This window comes from Myxine glutinosa, chromosome 4, assembly GCF_964187855.1.
Source record: "Myxine glutinosa chromosome 4, kmMyxGlut1.1, whole genome shotgun sequence".
NCBI lineage: Eukaryota > Metazoa > Chordata > Myxini > Myxiniformes > Myxinidae > Myxine > Myxine glutinosa.
The window spans coordinates 201,150,257-201,173,054 of record NC_136264.1 but is presented as its reverse complement, the minus strand read 5'-3'; the positions used below and the strand labels follow the sequence as shown (position 1 = coordinate 201,173,054).

The window sequence follows — 22,798 nt, the reverse complement described above, 5'->3', positions numbered from 1 at the left end:
CAGTGTGGAAGGTACGAGCTGCTCTATTTGGTTTCTAGTTTAAACAATCGGGTATAAAAACATTAATGACACCCAAATGATTTATCAGTGATAAAAGGTGTTATTGATAACGTTTGTGATCACGTGATCAATGTACGGCCGTGCACATGGCTCTGCGGGTGATTATTTGGAATATGTGATCGATCGCACGATCCCAACTTGGGGTTGTTGTCTTTGGTGGTGGCAGGGAACGGCACGTGATGTGTGTCTCGCGCACTCGGATTGTTATCCATATGTCGATGTTTGTCTCTCTCTCTCTGTGTCCCTTCGCCCTCATGTTGTCTTCCCTTCCCCTACCTTGACTCGTCTCTGCCCGAACTCGTCGCTCTCACTTTCCTGGTTCGCCACCTTCTTCCCTCTTCTCTCCCACAACGCACCTCCCTCCCCAGTCCCCACACCCAAGCTCTCTCCTCCTCCAAGGCAAAGCATTGTGGGGACGAATTCCATTCGAGGGACGCGTAACGTCCGCCGAACCGCTGCTCGTCGCCGAGTCCGTCGGAGCCGACACGGGTCGAGGATCGAGTCGCTCCCGGGTTCGGGAATCCCGGCATTCCACGGACATCGTCGTCCTCGTGATTCCACGCGCTGCGAGACGTGGATCCCGATCTCGATGATCTGACCCGGAGACCCATTTGGAGCGGGTGGTTTTGCGGTACGTTATTATGGAGAATGGAAAATAGGGAGATGGAAAGATGGAGATTGGTGGCTGTGGGAGATGGAAAGATGGAGATTGGATGATCATAACGTTAAAGAGGGGACAAGGCGAGCGGAGCAGGAGAGCTTTTAGATGAAGAAGAACACGCCGAGGTTATATACACATAAAGGATGAAATGGGAAATGGATTTGGGGAAAAAATATCAAAGATAAAGACAAAACCGATCATAGGATGGAGATTTGGAAAAGTAGAGAAAATATCTTCTATTAGTCTTTCGGACTGGAGATTGGAGATTGGAATATGATATGGAATGCTTGCTGGAGGGGATGATTAGACATGGAGATGTATGTCATGATGGGAATGATTTATACAAGGAATTTTTTTATTGGGAGTCAATGTAATAAAAACATGGAGGGGGGAGACGTGGATAGAGGTGCTTGGTGGTTGAGGATGACACGGTTGTGGGTGAATGAAGTGCAAGGATGGTCAACGTGCGTTTGACGAACAGAATGTGCCGGATTTGGTGGAAGATCCGTGATTCGATATTCTTCCCTCCGTGATTCGATATTCTTCCCTCCGTGATTCGATATTCTTCCCTCCGTGATTCGATATTCTTCCCTCCGTGATTCGATATTCTTCCCTCCGTGATTCGATATTCTTCCCTCCGTGATTCGATATTCTTCCCTCCGTGATTCGATATTCTTCCCTCCGTGATTCGATATTCTTCCCTCCGTGATTCGATATTCTTCCCTCCGTGATTCGATATTCTTCCCTCCGTGATTCGATATTCTTCCCTCCGTGATTCGATATTCTTCCCTTCGTGATTCGATATTCTTCCCTCCGTGATTCGATATTCTTCCCTCCGTGATTCGATATTCTTCCCTCCGTGATTCGATATTCTTCCCTCCGTGATTCGATATTCTTCCCTCCGTGATTCGATATTCTTCCTTCCGTGATTCGATATTCTTCCCTCCGTGATTCGATATTCTTCCCTCCGTGATTCGATATTCTTCCCTCCGTGATTCGATATTCTTCCCTCCGTGATTCGATATTCTTCCCTCCGTGATTCGATATTCTTCCCTCCGTGATTCGATATTCTTCCCTTCGTGATTCGATATTCTTCCCTCCGTGATTCGATATTCTTCCCTCCGTGATTCGATATTCTTCCCTCCGTGATTCGATATTCTTCCCTCCGTGATTCGATATTCTTCCCTCCGTGATTCGATATTCTTCCCTCCGTGATTCGATATTCTTTCCTCCGTGATTCGATATTCTTTCCTCCATGATTCGATATTCTTCCCTCCGTGATTCGATATTCTTCCCTCCGTGATTCGATATTCTTCCCTCCATGATTCGATATTCTTCCCTCCATGATTCGATATTCTTCCCTCCATGATTCGATATTCTTCCCTCCGTGATTCGATATTCTTTCCTCCATGATTCGATATTCTTCCTTCGTGATTCGATATTCTTCCCTCCGTGATTCGATATTCTTCCCTCCGTGATTCGATATTCTTCCCTCCGTGATTCGATATTCTTCCCTCCGTGATTCGATATTCTTCCTTCGTGATTCGATGTTCCTTCTTCTGTGATTTGATATTCTTCCTTCTGTGATTCTATGCTCTTCCCTCCGTGATTCGATGTTCTTCCTTCTGTGATTCGATATTCTTCCTTCTGTGATTCTATGTTCTTCCCTCTGTGATTCGATATTCTTCCCTACGTGATTCGATATTCTTCCCTCCGTGATTCGATATTCTTCCTTCTGTGATTCGATGTTCCTTCTTCTGTGATTTGATATTCTTCCTTCTGTGATTCTATGTTCTTCCCTCTGTGATTCGATATTCTTCCCTACGTGATTCGATATTCTTTCCTCCATGATTCGATATTCTTCCTTCTGTGATTCGATGTTCCTTCTTCTGTGATTTGATATTCTTCCTTCTGTGATTCAATGCTCTTCCCTCCGTGATTCGATGTTCTTCCTTCTGTGATTCGATAATCTTCCTTCTGTGATTCTATGTTCTTCCCTCTGTGATTCGATATTCTTCCTTCTGTGATTCGATATTCTTCCTTCCGTGATTCGATAATCTTCCTTCTGTGATGCTATATTCTTCCCTCCGTGATTTCATGTTCTTCCTTCTGTGATTCGATATACTTCCCTCTGTGATTCGATATACCCTATACATTCATTTGGCAGAAGAATGCATTAACGGGCGAGGTGAGAAGTGGATGAGGTTGAGGGAGACGAGGTTTGGAATGAGTGTGGATGATTGCAGAAGCTCTATAACTGCAGGTCATTGTTTTCACTTCATTGTGTTGTCAAGAGAAATACAATTAACACCTACCGACAATTGTGTGTGTGTGTGTGTGTGTGTGTGTGTGTGTGTGTATATGTACATAAGTGTGTGCATATGTACATAAGTGTGTGCATGTGTACATAAGTGTGTGCATGTGTACATAAGTGTGTGCATGTGTACATAAGTGTGTGCATGTGTACATAAGTGTGTGCATGTGTACATACATGTTTGTGAGTTTGTGTGTGCGTGTGTGTGTGTACATAAGTGTGTGCATGTGTACATAAGTGTGTGCATGTGTACATAAGTGTGTGCATGTGTACATAAGTGTGTGCATGTGTACATATGTGCATGTGTACATACATGTTTGTGAGTGTATGTTTGTGTGTGTGTATGCATGTGTGCGTGTATGCATGTGTGCGTGTACATACATTTGTGTGTGTATGCATGTGTGCGTGTACATACATTTGTGTGTGTGTGTGTGTGTGTGTGTGTGTGTGTGTCTGTGTACTGTGCGTGTACATTTGTGTATACAATGTACATGCATGTGTGTTTGTGTGTGTGGGTGCATGTACATGTGTACGTGTGTGTACATGCATGTGTGTGGGTGTATGTACATGTACATGTACATGTGTATGTGTACGTGTTTGTATCTCATGTGTAAGTGTGTGTACGTGTGTGTGTGTGTGTGTGTGTGTGTGTGTGTGTGTGTGTGTGTGTGTGTGTGTGTGTGTGTGTGTGTGTGTGTGTGTGTGTGTGTGTGTACATACAAGTGTATGTGTACGTGTTTGTATGCGTGTATACTAATGGGGCATGCATGCCTTCCGCAAGCAGATAAATTAATCAATTAAATGGAGAATGAGTGAGCAGTATGAGCTCTTTATTTATGTGCAGTCCAAGCTCCGCCCCTCTCTCGGTTGAGGAAAAAAGAAAAAGTTACTGTTATTGTTACGAAAATTACTTGGGGGTTAATGTAGGGTTAATTAATCGTTATTTCATAATTAATGTTAGCATAAGGCGTTTAATGACTGCCAAGATTGTATTGGAGCTCTCTGCTACCCTAGCCTCCCTCCCTCACCCCTTTCCCTCCCTCCTCCTCCTCCTCCCCCCCACCTCCCGCCACGCTGTCTGTCTCGTTTCCCCTTCTTTTCTGTATTTAGTGTTCCTGATCCTTCCCCGTTGTACTTTCTCACCTCTCACGTGGCTGCAAAGTCAAGATAGCGGAACCGCGTGTGCAATGTCTGGTGCACTGTGGCAACATATCAAATCCATGTGTGTGACCTCCAGCAAGGGGCAGTCCCCACATCAGATGACGTTATTGCCGCGACATATAAAATTTCACTCATCAAGCTCACTCTGTGTCCTCTTCTCTTTGAAGCCAGGCACATTATATGACGTCATGTAAAAGGCAGGCACAGAAGCGCTGTTGCAGTCTGTTCCAGTTTGAGTCGCCGTCAGTCCCTGGCTGTGGGATGAGTTCTGGTGCCAGCGGTCAGTCCCGGTTCCAATCAAGGTTGCTTGCCAGTCATGTTTAGGTTGTAATGGAGGGCGATTAGAGTGCGGGTCGAGCAGAGGGCTGGCTGGGGAGAGCGCAGAGTGCCAGCTACACTCCAGCTGCAGTATGTACCGTGGAGTCACTCACCTGCAAGCTAACTGGTGTGCCACACTGTGCGTCCCGGGCACCTCCCAAGCTATCCCCTCTTGCGTTACCCGTACGGGTCTGCGTGAATAACAGTCGGCATTGAGCCCGTCTGTGTCGAGCGTTATAAGTTCGCAGTTGGTTCCTGTACTGTTTCTCTTTCAATGTTGATTACTCTGCCGTCCTCTAAAATGATTGGTATTAGTAAATTACCTTATACCTGTGCTTTTGAGCCGTGGAAGCGCCCTCTGGCGTAATTAGATTATAATTGAACCAACACACACCGAGCTTCGGCATGCAGACCTAATTATTTAATAATTAACTTCACCGCACCATGTTCTCTTGCTGCATGTTCAAGTGATAGCACCTCCACTAAGCATCCTGTGAATTTATCTCTGGCGTTCTTGGTTCACCTGTTGGGGAGACCTGACTCTATTGTGTATATTTCTATAAATTAGCCCCCATGCTCTTCCAGCCAAAGAAAGCTGCATAAAGCAACCAAGAAAAGCTACACAAGCTGGAGGCCCTTTGTGGTTTCAAGCCCTACCTGGGTTCCTCCACAGCTGCGGACATTCCCAAGTAGCACATACAAGAGAATCCCAATGCTACACACCGCTCAACTGCCGGACCGGTTTCATCGCTTGTTGGCGAATTGTTAGCGACAGAGTCGACAGTGACACCACCGAGGCTCCCAAGCATGTACCACGTGCATTGCCAATAGTAGTCAACATATAAGTAACAAGAGCCAATCACGTCTCTCACCCATAATTGGAGGGAATAGCTGTGGTGTTCACCGAACAACACAGTTATGTTGACGGGCCTTTCATTTTGAGATGTTTTGTATTTTATTAATTAATTATCACTGATAGAGTTTATCACGGTGAATGTTCAAATTGTGTTCCATTAACTTTCAGGCACTTTTCTATTCTACGTAAACATGACATCTTGACATCGTGATGATACATGATGCAGCATCTCCCTGAGTTGGGAGCTGAAAAATTTCTCCAGCATCTCCCTGAGTAATTAGAGCTCTCTCTGAGTATCTTTCATTTAATTTGGCAGCAATTGATCAGTTTGAAAAGCCTGAGTCCTCCCACTCATCAAAACAAGCTCCAGTCTCGTCTTTTGTTAATTTTTCTGCCATCACTTATCACGAAGAAAAGAGGAGGTAATTAATTTTATTATATAAGGTAAAAATTAATTATTGTCGTACAACCGCCAAAATCCTATCTGGCTCCTGACTTTTGGGCCACCTTGTATATGTATATGTATATGTATAAAGCTGAGTTAGTGTCTGTGAGTCATAAGCGCCATCCAGTCTACAGGCCACGCCTTCCCTGCTCTCCCCAAACGTCACAAGCACCGCTGGTTAGCCAAGCCACGCCTTCCTCTCCAATGGCCCATAAACTCAACTGGCAGTCGCCACACAAAGCCGTGACACATGTTGGGACGTCAAACGCGTTACTTTGTGTCTGCTGGACAGTGACGTGTCGCTTATAAGTCAATTTTTGCTCACCAGGCATTGCAAAGACTTATAAAAGCAAAATGATATCCTATGTTTGCTTCCGTGCAAGGTATGAAAAAGATGTCCATGCACATGACGTCATCACACTGCGACATCTTTTTTTACATACCTCTCACAGACGCAAACATGGCAGTTTTATGAGAGGTGTGTCACTATCGCTTAATGTGTAAAATCATTTAAAAAAAAAATTTTTCCCATTAAAGGAAAAGTGTCTCAACGTTTCGAGGATCAAATAAAGCAGACGGTGTTTAATATTCCTCCTATGCTGTTCAACCACAAGTAATTTCCACCACTCGCAGGCCGCTTCTGTCAATCCGTAAAGCCCCAGTCACACCGGGCCTGCGACCAGGTTACGACCTAGCTGCGACCGAAAATTTTGTGAATCGCGGGCAAATCGTAGAAAGAGCGCGCGACTGGTTGCAGAGGTCGTGGGTGATCGCCAGAGCAAAATCAGTCGCAGCAAGGTCGATGGTCATGTTCAAAACTTCTGACCTGCGATTCCAAATCGTAAGAGGTCGCAGACAGGTCTTACATGGTCGTACCACCAGTCGCGCATGGACGCACCACCAGTAGTTCATGATCGCGGGTCGAGTAGTCGCACGATTGGTCGTGCTACTGGTCCTGCCACCTGACGATTGGTGGTGCCACCTGTCGTTCAACCTCACGATCGGTAGTGCGAGCGTTCGCAGGTCGCCACGATTGACCGTACGATTGGTCGCTGATCGCCACCACTATTCGCACGATTACCTGCGATTGATATTGTGATCGATCTTCTCCAATCGTTGGTGATCGCACAACTACGCGTACCACCAATCGTACGATGACCACTAAGACCAATCGCTGTTTGCGATCTCAAATGGAGAGCGTAGCAAACATTGACGATTGGTCGTACCTCGGCCAGATTGCCATCAATCGCACAATCCAGAAATCGTACGATCCAGTGTGACTGAGGCCTAAGGAAGTACTTGCTGCCTACCATTCAATCTAGCAATGTTGTTTACGAGTGACTTTAAGTGCCCATGTGGATTTTGGTACGTTCGCCATACATCTTTGCGATTGACGGATCACATTAATCAGCACGTCCCTTTGATTGTCTGACAATATTTACCAACTGGGCAAAGCCAACCACAGTGGATATGTAGAAATGTGCATTCCTGTGCTACTGTTCCCCGTGCTTCGGCAATTAGATCTCATCTTCTGAGTAATCCTCAGTGAGCACAGCAATATAATGAAAGCTGGCTCCGAACCCTGAACAAGGCATATGCAGTCTCACACCCCTCAACAGATGATCTATCCTCATATCCTATTGGCTCCTGGGTGCATCTGTATCAACCAATGATCATTGAGCTTATTACTCTGCGTTTATAAAATGTGTTTTTGTTACCACTTCATTCCGTTCACTTTTTTCCCTGATGAGAGTGAATCAAAAAGCTTTGGAATGTCTCTTTTATTGTTGAAATGTTTGTTTAAGTTTTGTACCCCCAAAAATATGTGTTGGAAAGTACTTTTCTAATAATCATCGCTGCGTATGATGTCTTTAACCTTTGTGTGATGGCACTTCATTGGAGTGCTTGTTTGAGTGCTCAAGCCACTTGGCTTCCGTGGGGATACGGTGGCTCGGTATTCTGTGGGGACATCCCAGGAGTTAGGAAGGCAAAATAAATTAGAGGATTAAAAGCACAATGGCTGAGAGGTATGCACACTCGCTCTAAGCCGTCTAGCCTGAGTTCAAATTCCGATCCAGCTATAAACTGGCAATCCCGGCCCGACTGTCATCCTGGTGTTTCACAGGCAGGGTGATTCATCAATGTGTGCCATCCCTCTGATGGACGTTAACCTTGGCATCACATCTGCCGGATTTTCAACCCCCACCTCCCACCCCCTTCTCTGCTCTCCAGACTCTAACCCTCCCTCTCCTAACTCTTCTCTCACCCTTCCTTCTCTCTCTACCTCCCCCTCCTCATCCTCATCCCCTTTCTCCCATGCCCCTAGTCCCTACTCTCCTCTTCCCTCTCTCTTTCCCTCACACCCACTCTCCTCCTCGCACCACTCCTCCCTTCCGGAGTGTACAGTATAGCGACATGTGGTGAGGTTTCGATCTCACTCCTCTCCTCCTCTCTCCCTCCCTGCCCTCTCTTTCCCCCTCTCACATCTTCCCTCTCCTCTCCCTCCACCTCTCTTAATATTCTCATCGGCGAAGTCACCCTGCATTGCCCGGCAATGCCGGTTACATATGCTCGTGTACATATACATATATATCTGTGAGAAATAGCAGAAACTCCACAATATAAGCAGGGTGCCTCACTTGCATTAAATAAATAATCAGAAGAAATTAAATAAGCTATGTCCGTAACTTATTTAATTTCTTATGATTATATATATATATACAGTCACGTGAAAAAGTAAGTACACCCCATGTAAAGTTTGACTTTTTCAACATATTTCAACATACAGCTATTTGATCTTCATTTCAACAATATTGATGGATAAAGGTGATATAATATAACAAATATCATGAAACATTTACATCTTGTAGTCCATTGTATAATTTAAATAAACAAATGCAAATTTAGCATGTGGAAAAAGTAAGTACACCCCATGAAATGTTTTTTAAAATCTTTTTAACATATGTGGACCTATCAATATTTGATCTTCATTTAAACAGTATCTATAGATAAAGGTGATCTAATTGAACAAAAAACAATGAAAAATTGACTTTGCAATAATTTATTCAACAAAAAATTAACAGAGATGTCATTTCCTTCTGTGGAAAAAGTAAGTACACCCTTGGCTCTAATAGGTGGTATTGCCCCCTTTGGCAAAAACAACCTCAAGTAGGCGTTTCTTATAACTGTCTACCAGTCTCTGACATCGACTGGGAGAAATTTTTGCCCACTCCTCCATGCAGAATTTTTTCAGCTGTGCGATGTTTGAGGGGTTTCTTGCATGCACAGCTCGTTTCAAATCCCCCCACAACATCTCGATGGGATTTAGACCCGGGCTTTGACTTGGCCATTCCAGAACCCTCCATTTCTTTCTTTTCAGCCATTCCTTGGTGGATTTACTAGTATGTTTAGGGTCATTGTCATGTTGCAAGGTTCACCTTCGGTTGAGATTCAACTTTCCGACAGATGGCCTCACATTATCCTCAAGCACCCTCTGGTACAATGAAGAATTCATAGTGGATTCTATGATGGTGAGCTGCCCAAGCCCTGATGCAGCAAAGCTGCCCCAAACCATAATATTTCCACCACCATGCTTTACAGTTGGTATCAGGTTCTTGTGGTCAAATGTTGTCTTTGGTTTTCCCCAAACATGTCTTCTGGTCCTGTGGCCAAATAGCTCTACCTTTGACTCAGCTGTCCAGAGCACATTGTTCCAGAAGTGCTGGTCTTTACCTAGGTGTTCATTGGCAAACTTTAGTCTTGCCCTGATGTTCTTTCTGGACAGCAAAGGTTTCCTCCTGGCACACCTCCCATGTAGATCAAATTTGTGCAGCCTCTTTCTAATGGTAGACTCGTGCACTTTGACATCAACAGTGGCAAGAGCTACCTGTAGGTCCCGTGATGACATTCTGGGGTTCTTAGAGACTTCTTTCAGCATCTTGCGGTCTGCTCTCGGGCTGAACTTGCTGGGGTGGCCGGGCCTGAACAAGTTGGCAGTTGTTTGGAATCTTCTCCACTTGTAGATGATCTTCCGGACAGTCGAATGATTGATTTCAAATTGTTTGAAGATCTTTTTAAATCCCTTCCCAGACTCGTAGGCATCTATAACCTTCTTTCTGAAGGCCTCAGAGAGCTCTTTTGATCTAGGCATGGTGACGCTGCACACTTCAACAACAAAGAGCAAGCCAAACTAAATGTCTGAGGTTTAAATAAGACAGGTTCCTCCAAGATCCTCTCCAACGATGTTCTAATCATTTGCACCTGAGCTGGTGCACCTGATTCTAATTTTAGGTATTTGAAGTAGTGATAAATGTAGGGGTGTACTTACTTTTTCCACATGCGAAATTTGCATTTATGTTTATTTAAATTATACAATGGACTACAAAATGTAAATGTGTCATGATATTTGTTATATTATATCACCTTTATCTATCAACATTGTTGAAATGAAGATCAAATAGCTGTATGTTGAAATATGTTGAAAAAGTCAAAACTTTACATGGGGTGTACTTACTTATTCACGTGACTGTATATACGCTACATGACTAAAATTATGCGGACACCCCTTCTAATTAGTGGATTCGGCTATTTCAGCCACACCTATTGCTGACAGGTATATATAATCAAGCACACAGCCATGCAATCTCCATAGACAAACATTGGTAGTAGAATGGGCCGTACTGAAGAGCTCAGTGACTTTCAACATGGCACAGTCGTAGGATGGGACCTTTCCAACAAGTCAGTTTGTCAAATTTCTGCCCTGCTAGAGCTGCCCCGGTCAACTGTAAGTGCTGTTATTGTGAAGTGGAAACATCTAGAAGCAACAACAGCTCAGCCGCAAAGTGGTAGGCCACCCAAGGTCACAGAATGGGACCGCTGAGTGCTGAAGCGCGTAGTGCGTAAAAATTGTTTGTCCTCGGTTGCAACACTCTACCGAGTTCCAAACTGCCTCTGGAAGCAACGTCAGGACAACAACGATTAGTCGGGAGCTTCATGAAATAGGTTTCCATGGCCAAGCAGCCACACACAAGCCTAAGATCACCATGCGCGATGCCAAGCGTCGGCTGGAGTGGTGTACAGCTCGCCGCCATTGGTCTCTGGAGCAGTAGAAACGCGATCACTGGAGTGATGAATCACCCTTCACCATTTGACAATCTGACGGACTAATCTGGGTTTGGTGAATGCCAGGAGAACACAACTGCCCGAATGCATAATGCCAACTGTAAAGTTTGGTGGTGGAGGAATAATGGTCTGGGGCTGTTTTTCATGGTTCGGGCTCGGGCCCCTTAGTTCCAGTGAAGGGAAATCTTAACGCGACAGCATACAATGACATTCCAGACGATTATGTGCTTCCAACATTGTGGCAACAGTTTGGGGAAGGCCCTTTCCTGTTTCAGCATGACAATGACCCCGTGCACAAAGCAAGGTCCATACCTAAATGGTTTATCAAGATCGGAGTGGAAGAACTTGATTGGCCTGCACAGAGACCTGACCTCAACCCCATCTTTTTTTCTTTCTTTTTTTGTATACTGAATCGAGGCTTGTGAAAGAGCTAACATTTACTTCACATACAAATCAACCAGACAAACAAAATATATCAAAAGAGGGAGCTGAAGACAAGATGGGGAGAGAAGGGGAAGCACACAAACACAACATTTGAGAGCAGGAAGATGTGTGGGAGGGAGAGGGCTTGGGGGGAGGAGGCGTGTGAAGGGGGGGGGGGGGGTGGGAGAAGTATAAAACACAAGGACACCAAGGACTTCCAGGACAGAAGTTGGTATTTCAAAAAAGTGGAATTGGGGTGAAATTAGCGGGGGTAGAAAAGATCAAGGTTTTGGATGGGGGAAGATAAGAGATGGTGGTGAACAGCTGTTTTAAAGACCTGGAGGGTGGAGTGGGATTGAAGAGAGTGAGGGACTTTGTTCCAGAGGCGGGAGAAAAGAGGAATGAAGGAGTGAAGGTGAGCAGAGAGTCTTGATTTTGGCAGTTTAACCATAAGAGGGTTGCAGGCAGATCTTGTGTAACCTGTAGGAATATTTGCGGGACAGAGCCCAGAGAGAGCTGGGGGGGCAAGGCCACAGAGGAGTCGGTAGAAGACGGAAAGACCACCAACCTGCCTGCGGTGAGTGAGTGAGAGGCCGTTGGAGTTAGCGTCATCGCGGGAGATTCCAATGATTCTGAATGCTTTGGTTTCAACAGCGTGAAGACGAGCTAGGTGTCAGGCAGGAGCACCAGCACAGAGGGGAGAGCAGTATTCCATTGAGCTGCGGATGAAAGCCTTGTATGTGGTGAGGAGCTCAGGTGTGCCAAGGAAGGACTTCGCACGATGGAGGATGCCCAGTCGGCGACTGGCTTTGGAGGCCAGATTTGAAATGTGGTTTTCCCAGGAAAGATCATGGCAGATAGTGAGACCCAAAAGCTTGAGTGACAGAACTTCTTGGAGAGGATTATTCAGAAAGTGGATGGGATGGTTGTCCAGTCGGTCTTTTCGGAGAGACATCGTAAGAGTGTGAGATTTGTCAGGATTGAAAGACATGTTCCACTTGTTTGCCCAGTCTGTGATTTTGTCCAGGTCTGCAGAGAGTGAGGAGGCTGCAGACTGCCGATCTGAGGGATGAAGAATGGAGCGACAGAGAGTAGAGTCATCAGCAAAGAGATAGAGAGGATTTTCAAGAGAGTCAGAGAGATCATTGATGAAGACTAGAAAAAGCACAGGGCCCAGAACACTGCCTTGGGGAACTCCAGCCTGAACAGGAAGAGGAGATGAGAGAAACCCATTCAGGGCCACACATTGACTACGACTAGAGAGGAAGTCCGCCAGCCATGCGTGGAGATTTCCATGGATACCAAAAGAGGAGAGTTTGGTGAGCAGAGCGGGGTGCCAGACCGTATCGAAGGCACGTGATATGTCAAGGGAGACAGCTCTAATTTCCTGTTTGGCATTGAGGACCACCATCCATTGTTGAGAAAGCAGAAGCAGCATGTCCAGAGTAGAGTGACCAGGTCTGAAACCAAATTGATGATCAGAGATCAAGCCATTGGAGAAGAGGAAAGATTTCATATCTGAAGCAATGATGGATTCCATGACTTTGCTGATAATTGGGAGAAGGCTGATTGGTCTGTAGTTGCTGTGATCTGTTTTTGCACCTTTTTTGTGCAAAGCGGTGATGTTAGCAGATTTCCAAGCAGATGGCAGATGACCTTGAGCAAAAGAGAGGGTGAAGAGAACAGAGAGAGGGAGTGAAAGAGCCGAAGAACAGGATTTTAGGACCCGTGGGCTGATACCGTCAGGTCCAGTTGCAGAATCAGAGTCGAGGGTTGACAGAAACTTTTCCACCTTGTCAGGAGGAAAGGACACAGAGTCCAGGAGCAGCTGGGTACGACTGGGTACGGTGGGTACAGAGAGGGATGGGTTTGGGACACAAGATTTAGAGGCAAACACAGAGTTGAGGCATTCAGCTTTTTCACGTGCGGAGTCAGCCGTGTGGCCATTTGAGGTGAGGGAGGGGATGGAGGGGGAACAAACACCAGAAACAGATTTGACCAGACGCCACCAGTATTTGGAAGAGGGAGACAGATAAGAGAGTTCGGTCCTGAGAACGGAGAGATTTTGTTTCCTGGCTCTCCTGAGGGTGGACACACACTTGTTTCGGGCTTTGTGAAAGGAAATGAGATTTCCTTCCGTTGGATTTGCTTTCCAGGAGATGAAAGCAAGTTGTTTCTGGGCAACAGCCTCACCACAAGTGTACCATGGACGGGAGGAAGGGTATGACAACTGAAGACGATATGGGATAAATCTGTGCATGAGAGAGAGCAATTTACTTTGGAAGAATTCCCAGGATGAGTTGATGTCAGAGGCGGTAGAGATGGGAGACCAGTCCAGATGATTGATGGCTGCTTGAAGACCGTGCCAGTTGGCCTGAGTGAAATGCCAGACTCGTCGACGCTGAGGAGGCTCTCTGAGAATGGTCAGAGAGATGTCCACTAACACCTTTGGGATGAATTGGAACGACGACTGCAAGCCAGGCCTAATCACCCAGCATCAGTGCCCGACCTCACTAATGCCCTTGTGGCTGAATGAAAGCAAATCCCCGCAGCAATGTTCCAACATCTTGTGGAAAGCCTTCCCAGAAGAGTGGAGGCTGTTATAGCAGCAAAGAGGGAGGGGAGGGAGGGGAGGGGGGGGGGCGGGGGACCAACTCCATATTAATGAGATGTGTGATGTTCGGGTGTTCACATACTTTTGGTCATGCAGTGTTTCTGTGTATATATATGACACTAACATATGCAAGGTACTGTCTGTCTGACTTTTTTTTTTTGACTGTTATCCATTCGTTCATTGCTTATCTAATTACAACCCACTTGACAGGGGGACTAATGGTCACATGATGGAGGTTGTGGCGATTTAACTTCCCTCCCCCAAGGGGGGTTTGTGCCTTGGACGAACTCCATGTTATCAATAGATTATCATGGCTTTCATGGGGCACACTTTCTGGACATAAAAATCGCACCCGTGTCTGAAGGAATCATTTCAGTTTGGCATTTTAAATATGGAATAGGCAAAGCCTAGAAACAAATGAAACCCATTCCCCCTCACCTTAATGGATCAGAGCCATCTGGACTTGCTAGGCCTCTAGGTAAGCGGTAATTATCTTTAACTACCAAAGCTGCTTACCTGAGTCTTTATGCATGAATGATGAATCCCATTGCCCGTTCGATTTTTCCAGCTATGATATGTGGACTGTACATATAGATGGTTTATAACATATCTTAAGGCCTCATATGTGATTTCTCCCTGCCATGGTTTCAAGTATGACGTGTGATACCTCTACCAATACCCTTACGGCACAATTGGGACCTTTATTTGATGCAAAACATATTCCGAAGATTCGTTAGTCTTTTGCTCCTCGCCAGAGGGAAATTTGGATAAAAATGTGATGTACCTAGGCCTACGCATGGGCGGTGTATCGGTTAACAGTCGCTGATCCACACACCTATCGGAACTATAATAACCAGTTTTCCAGTTCCGTCGAGTTGTGTCTGACTTCTGGTGACATTTGTAGTCCGATATCTCCAAACATCCCTCTCCTGCACTGTTTTCCGAAGCTCTGGCAGAGACAGCTTGGTTGCAGCCTTTACCCTTTCTATTGGAGTGATTGCTAATGGAACACACCCCTTCTCAACACATTGATCGTCTCAGTTGACAAGTTTGGCTTTTTTTTTTAGGTTTAAATAAACACCGGCCTTTCCACTTTCCTTCTTCTCTGTCTACAGCAGTTTTTTTTTTTGGTCAATTCTTCTTTACTTTCTGCCAACAGAGTGGTATCATCAGCATACTTTAGATTGTTGATGCATCTTCCTCCAATCCCGATTCCATCATCTATGTCATCCAAGTTATATTTTTCGTGAAAATTATTATAACCACAAATTAATCAGTCAATTCCGTCCAATGATAATGGCATAATGATAATAATAACACGGGGGCTGGCAGGATGGCCGAGCGCTTTGCAAACTCTCCTCGAAGCTGTCTAGCCTCGGTTTGAATCCCGACCCAACTGTCATCCCGGTGTTTCACAGACAGGGCGATTCATCAATGTGTGTGCCATCCCTCGGATGGCCGTTAAACTGGCATCTCATCTGCCAGCATTGGTTGGCAGATGCCAAGATCCCATGGCGTCCTTCACGAAGAGTAGGTGAGCTATCGGCGGCATCCTGAACTTGTTACAAATTCCTGCCTTAACCTTAGTCGACCGTCAGGCCTGGCCAGCCAGCTCGTGAAAGACTTGGGTCAAACCTCCCCCAGCCAAACTCACAATAACATGGGAATAAATGTGGCCTTTAAACAACAGGAAGAATATTAACAAACCACCGTCCACATGGTGCGCACGTATAAGAAATCCCCTTCCCCCTCCCCTAGGGAGCTGCTGATTCCAGTATGTATATATATATTTACGCGAGTGTATCCTCTTCACTACAGTGGTGATGTGAACCCTTGTGATACACCAGCACTTGCTGTGAGGGTGCCGACTTTGAGGGGACATGTTCTATTCCACTTATCCATCCTATTTACAAATCCATTACACAGTTAATGAGGACTTTGAATTGTAGTCAATAATTAAGATATTACAGTTAAAATGGAACTTCTGGCTTTATTTGCAGTCTATAAAAGACATCGAACCACCCACTGCTAAGGGCAGGACCAGCTGCTACACTACTACCAGCAGCATCAGTCATCCTATACATATACTTTACAAACCTTTTTTGGTAATGCCTCCATACCTCTTGGGAAGGGAGTTAATCCACTGATGCATTTCGGGCTCACTGGCCTTTTCTGTTGAGATGCCTTATTACCTGCGACATGTTGCAGGTCTTCAATAGCTTCACGTTGCGGTTGGGATTCCTGCTGAGGGTCGATTTTTGAAATGTGCACCTATTGGTCGGACAGGTGCCAGACCACACCCACATCTGTCGCTTAGCTCCACCCACCGTAACACCGAAACCCACCATCCTATCGTCTTTTGGAAAAAATAATTTCTAATTGCTTGAAGAGGGCGGATTGCATATTTAGTTGCTTTGCTAGAAAAATGGGCAAACGGAGAGGCGACCAATAATTTGATAAGTTAAATCAACATGATCAATGATAACACACTTCGCTTTCTCTCGAGGTCCGTGACTTGTGCGCCTGTCCTACACTCTGAATGCCCTGTGTGCTTCGGCCCATGCCATGCACTTTCTGTACAGTGCATTGTCTGTGTTTGCGTGGCCCTGAAACGTGCTTCTTCTGTTTTGTCTCATGCTGTGAACTTGTATCGCTGTAAGACATTGACATGAAAAAAACAGCCAATTTTAGAGAAGCGTCCAGCCTTCTAAACATGTGATATAAAAATGTGACGCCACACTACACTCAACATTTACTATGATACAGGATAAATCATGATTAAGTTGGTCTTTAATTTATGTGGTATCTAAATTAATGACCCTGGATATATATATATATATATAAATTAATTATGTAGCACTTGTGATTTACTTGCCGCACTTGTAATTTACTTGCCACGATGTGGGCAGCATCATTGAAGAAGAAGAAGAGAAGAGGAGGAAGATTAGGCATTCTATTCAATACCAAACTTGAAATACATTAAAAACTCATACCTTTAGTTAATAAATTAAAACGTTTTTTTTTTAAAATCAGTATAATAATATGATACTTGTAAATAATGAGAATCATAATATGGTAAAAATTGGATCAGACTCGGCAACGGTTGCTCGAGTGAGATGTGCATGGAAGAAGTTTCGGGAACTGAGTGGCGTGCTGATGAGGAGGAGAGTGTCGCTGAAGCTGAAGGGAAAGGTGTATGCTGCATGTGTGAGAAGTGTTATGATTTATGGGAGCGAGACATGGGTAATGAACGTAGAGCAGCAACGAAGGCTGGAAAGGGTGGAAATGCGAATGGTTCGACGGGTGTGCGGAGTATCGTTGAGAGAGAGGAAGACAAATGATGAATTGCGAAAGATGATGGGAATAGAGCCTGTGATTGATGGTGTGAAGAGGAACAGGTTGAGATGGTTTGGTCATGTGTTGAGGAAGGATGAAAGTGACTGGTTGAGAAGAGTGATGGAAATGAATGTAGAAGGAAGTAGAAGACGGGGAAGACCGAGAAAGACTTGGCTAAAGATGGTGGAAGAAGAAATGCGGGCAAGGGGGTTAACAAGGAGAGATGCAGAAAATAGGGCAAAATGGAGAAGATTGTCATGGGGACCGCAAGGCTAACCCCCGCTCTAGCAGGGAAAAGGGCCTTTAAAATGCCTGTTGTTGTTGTTGTTGTATAATATGGTAAAAATAAAATATGAATAATAAAAAGGAAGAAAACTGTACTCTGTTATTGTGTTGGGGAGAGGATGGCCTTGCCCAGGTATTTTATTGCAAGGTAGGCTATGATGCCATGCTCCGAATGGTTTCCTGTATTCGGTCTCCACATTTATCTTGGCAGGTCAGCCACAGTGGCTTTTTCTGATTGGGGGGTGGGGAATCATGCCATCTGGTGACTGCTCCTGAGTGTATTTCAGATAACTTTGTCCCTCCTTTGTCTCATCTCCAAAGCCATGATCAGTGGTGGCTTTTCTTGTGACCTTTCCACTCTGGGGTAGGCCTGGCAAATGTATACCTGGACATTTGACCCATTACCAGGGTCAGTAATTAATATTTGGCAGATTTATATCACGTATAAACAATTGGCTCATGTGATGCTGTGGAAAAAAAAAAAAAAAATATTGAAAAGAATAAGATGAAGAAGAGGAAAACACGATGGCATTAACACCAAACAAAAGGGGGCCTGATTCTGAAGTATGTAGAAAACAAGCTTAAATGTTCGTTAACACCATTTCACAAAAATAAATTTATTACAAACATAATTTATATTTTAGACATACGTTGTCATCTCAGTTCCAAGGAGAGAAAAAATATTTGGGAAAACGTGTTGAGTACTTCACAATTATTTCATTCAACATGTAACGGCATCATTTTCCTTGGATTCCGCATTTGGTATCATATGTAAATATGCTTGAACTCTGGTTTATCGGGAGATTTCCGGTACCGGTTGTCCCAGATGAAGGATGAGTGGGAGGTATAGGGGCAACAACAACAACAACATGCATTTTAAAGGCCATTTTCCCTACTAGAGCGGGGGTTAGCGTTGCGGTCCCCATGACAATCTTCTCCATTTTGCCCTATTTTCTGCATCTCTCCTTGTTAACCCCCTTACCCGCATTTCTTCTTCCACCATCTTTAGCCAAGTCTTTCTCGGTCTTCCCCGTCCTCTACTTCCTTCTACATTCATTTCCATCACTCTTCTCAACCAGTCACTTTCATCCTTCCTCAACACATGACCAAACCATCTCAACCTGTTCCTCTTCACAGCATCAATCACAGGCAATATTCCCATCATCTTTCGCAATTCATCATTTGTCTTCCTCTCTCTCAACGATACTCCGCACATCCATCGAACCATTCGCATTTCCACCTTTTCCAACCTTCGTTGCTGCTCTACGTTCATTACCCATGTCTCGCTCCCATAAAACATAACACTTCTCACACATGCAGCATACACCTTTCCCTTCAGCTTCAACGACACTCCCCTCATCATCAGCACGCCACTCAGTTCCCGAAACTTCTTCCATGCACATCTCACTCCAGCAACCGTTGCCGAGTCTGATCCACCTTCTCCATTTAGCATGTCTCCGAGGTAACAACATTTTTTCACACCTTCCAGCTTCACGCCGTCTCCAAGATCCAACTCAACATTTCCTCCATCTGCAGCTCCCTCTGTGCACACCTTACATTTGAATGTAGCTGCCACACTGGTTAATGACCCTCTCAGACCACTACATTTTTGATGAACCCACTCAGCGCACATTGTACATTGAATGGAGTTCACTCCGACACCCTTCCTGCACACAGCACAGGGCCACTTCCCAGTTCTTTCCACCTCACCACATGCTTTACCACTTGCCATCACCTTTGTCTTTCCGATATTCACCTTCAGACCTTTTGTCTCCATACTTTCCTTCCACTTGTTCATCTTTTCCTTCAGTCCATCCATACTTTCTGCAATCAACACCAGATCATCTGCATACAACAACTCCCACGGTAAACCCTCCTTTATGTTCTGAGCCAGCACCTCCATCACATCACCACCATCCCTCCCTTCATATAAAATAATTGCCTCGGAATCTGAACATCTCGGACTTCTTTTCATCCACGATAAAAAATCGTTCATCATGATGTTAAAAAACAATTTATAATAAATTAACTACTATTGCAGTTGTTATGGCTCCATGGATGAAGTCACCGGAGGCATTATGTTTTCAGGTTGGCCATCCGGCTGTCTGTCCGCTCGTCCATCCGTCCATGATAGGTTTTTGTTACCACGATAACTTGAGAACGGCTAAAGGGATCGAAGTTAAACTTGGTGCAGTTATGTATAATGAAGTAAAGATGAAGTGATTCGATTTTGGGGTCACAAGGTCAAAGGCAAAGGTCAGAGGTCATGTTCTGTAAACCTCCTGGTACCACGGTAACTTGTGAACCATTTATGGGATTGTGACCAATGTTGGTACAAGTATGTACTATGATGCAAAGATGCAAAGATGAACTGATGTAATTTTGGTGTCAAGAGGTCAAAGGTCAGAGTCAGTTATAGGTTTTCGTTACCGCAATAACTTAAGAACGATTGAAGGGAACTACATCAAACTTCGTACAATTATGTATAATGACGCAAATATGAACTGTTTATATTATGAGGTCAAAGGTCAGGGTTCCCACAATGCTAACTTGTGAATCAGTGATGGGATTTTGACCAAACTTGGTATAAGTATCTAAGTATCTATAAAGCTCAGTTGACGTTTTGCTCCACCAAATAACAGCGAAACGGAGTTGAGTAAAAAGGGTGAAAATTCTACAGATGCTGTGATAAATAATTACCTCTGTCGGTTTGAATGTTTGAAAGAGAATAGACGTCTGGATCAATTTTTGAATTAAATTTAAATCCCGATTTATATATATATATAAACGTGAGTTGTCTGTGCGTGTGTCTGCGTTTTATTCAGAGATGGCTGAACGGATCTTCATCAAGCTTTCAGAGGTTCATCAGTGAGTGCCTGGGAGTGTTTCAGCCAAAAAAAAAAAAAAAAAATAGAAAATGAAAAGTTCGTTTTTTTGGTTAAAAAAAAAAAAAAATCGCTCGATAGTGCCGAAGCCTTTTTAAATGAATGACAGTTATATACAAGTACACATTCGCATAAATAAATACAAAACAATAACTAGACATTTGAATACAAATAAATCAAACAATTCCGGAAGTGTATGAATTTGGCAGTATGGCTTCTTCCTGATTGGCATCACACTTAACTCAGAAACGTGAGCCACATTCACTCAGAAACGTGAGCCACTCCCCTTCCTCTCCTGCCACCCCCTCCCCTCCCCTTCCTCCCCCGTTCCCCCCCTCCCCCCTCTCCTCCCCTCCCCTCCGCTCCCCCGCCCGGCAACAATGAACAATTAATGGGGCAATTAATAACAAATTATATGTTATTGCAATTTTATTAATTTATAACAAATTATCTGCTATTGCAATTTCATAAATTTATAAAAAATTACATATTATCGCAATTTTATAAATGTACTAGCCGAAAGCACCCGGTGTTGCCCGGGTGTTTTTTGAATGAACTTACTACTATAATTCAGGTTTTACTCGCGGCTGTAGAAGATTGACTACTATAATTCAGCTCAGCTTTTAATTGCGAAATAGGCCCAGCCCGGTCGATGCGGCCTCGACCGGCCTCACCACCTAGCCTATGACCTTCCTGGGGCCCGTCCCGACATTTTTAGTTCTTTATGAATGAATTTACTACGATAATTCAGCTTTTACTCGCGGTCGTAGAAGATTGACTACTATAATTCAGCTCAGCTTTTAATTGCGAAATAGGCCCAGCCCGGCCGATGCGGCCTCGGCCGGCCTCGCCACCTAGCCTATAACCTTCCCGGGGCCCGTCCCAACATTTTTAGTTCTTTTTGAATAAATTTACTACTATAATTCAGCTTTTACTCGTGGCCGTAGACGATTGACTACTATAATTCAGCTCAGCTTTCAATTGCGAAATTGGCCCAGCCCGGCCGAGGTGGGCCTCGACCGGCCTCGCCACCTAGCCTATAACCGTCCCTGGGCCCGTTCCGACATTTTTGGTTCTTTTTGAATGCATTTACTACTATAATTCAGCTTTTACTTGCAGCCGTAGAATATTGACTACTATAATTTAGCTCAGCCTTTAATTGCGAAATGGGCCCAGCCCGGCCGAGGTGGGCTTCATCCGGCCTCGCCACCTAGCCTAAAACCTTCCCGAGGCCCGTCCCGACATTTTTTGTATTGGAGGTTTCCTCCTATCTTTCACCGTTCAGGAGATTAGCTTGCGCAGACAAACAAACAAAAACTTTCTTTTATATATATATAATAATAATATAATATAATATAATATATCGATATAGAAGAAGATAGAAGATAGAAGATTATCTGTTATTGCAATTTCATTAATTTATTTTAAAATTGCATATTATCGCAATTTTATAAATTTAAAACAAATTATATATTATGGCAATTTTATTAATTTATAACAAATTATTTATTGCATGATTATAAATTTAAAACAAATGATTTATTATTGCAATTTTATGAATTTATACAAAAATATCTATTATTGCAATTTTATAAAGGCTACCATAGGTTTTATGAGCCTCCCCAAAATAACGTTCCATACTTTTCATGTAATTTTGTTGACCAACTGCTTATATATTTATATTCAATTCAAAGTATTGCTTTTTAAACGGTGGCTTACCATTTCAAGCATCACCTTGGAGATATCTTCATGTCGGAAAACTTGGTTTCTCTTGGTGCCATTTTATTCACACTTGAGATAAGTTTAGCCTTGGATAACAAATGTGAGGCATGCCTTTGCCATGCTGTGGTGCGACCACAATAATCCCCAACCTTGTTCTGATGTACCACATATGTCAGGGGTTTACATTATATAACAGCACTAACAGTGAAGGGCAATTAAAACACACAATGTGATATAACATTGGTTATACCATTCAAAAGGTGAACAAGGTGAACGAACGTCTATATCATGGAAGTAGAAAACTTTAGGAAACTGAAGGGTTTGTTTGTTTAAAGGTTAAATGTCTCCACCTCAATGCTCTTTTCCATAATTATATTCATTGCAGTTCATTATGCAGTAGAATCAATAAAATGAAGAGTCTTTCAGATGAACTTTGATTAAACGAAAATTATTGCAAACATATAATTTAAAAGTCATTTTGAGTATGAATACTCGTTACGTATTCGAGTATTCATACTGCCAGTTGGGGGAGGCTATTTTTTTCACCCCTGTCTGTCTGTCTTTGTCTGTCTGTTTGTCTGTCTTTGTCTGTGAACA

The 22,798-nt window shown here is 44.0% G+C and overlaps 1 protein-coding gene across 3 annotated transcripts in view; it reads left to right on the top strand.

Moving 5' to 3' along the window:
- Positions 1-469: 469 nt before the first annotated feature.
- LOC137425632 (plexin-A1) overlaps positions 470-22,798 on the top strand; it is a 235,555-nt gene continuing 213,226 nt past the window's right edge. Inside the window, exon 1 of one of the 3 annotated variants that reach the window (XM_078776907.1) lies at positions 470-691. The gene's annotated coding sequence lies outside the window, so the exon portion shown is untranslated. Of the gene's footprint in view, positions 692-20,430; positions 20,463-22,798 lie in introns of those variants that run through there. The other 2 variants (XM_078776908.1, XM_068114238.2) reach the window with 2 other exon arrangements.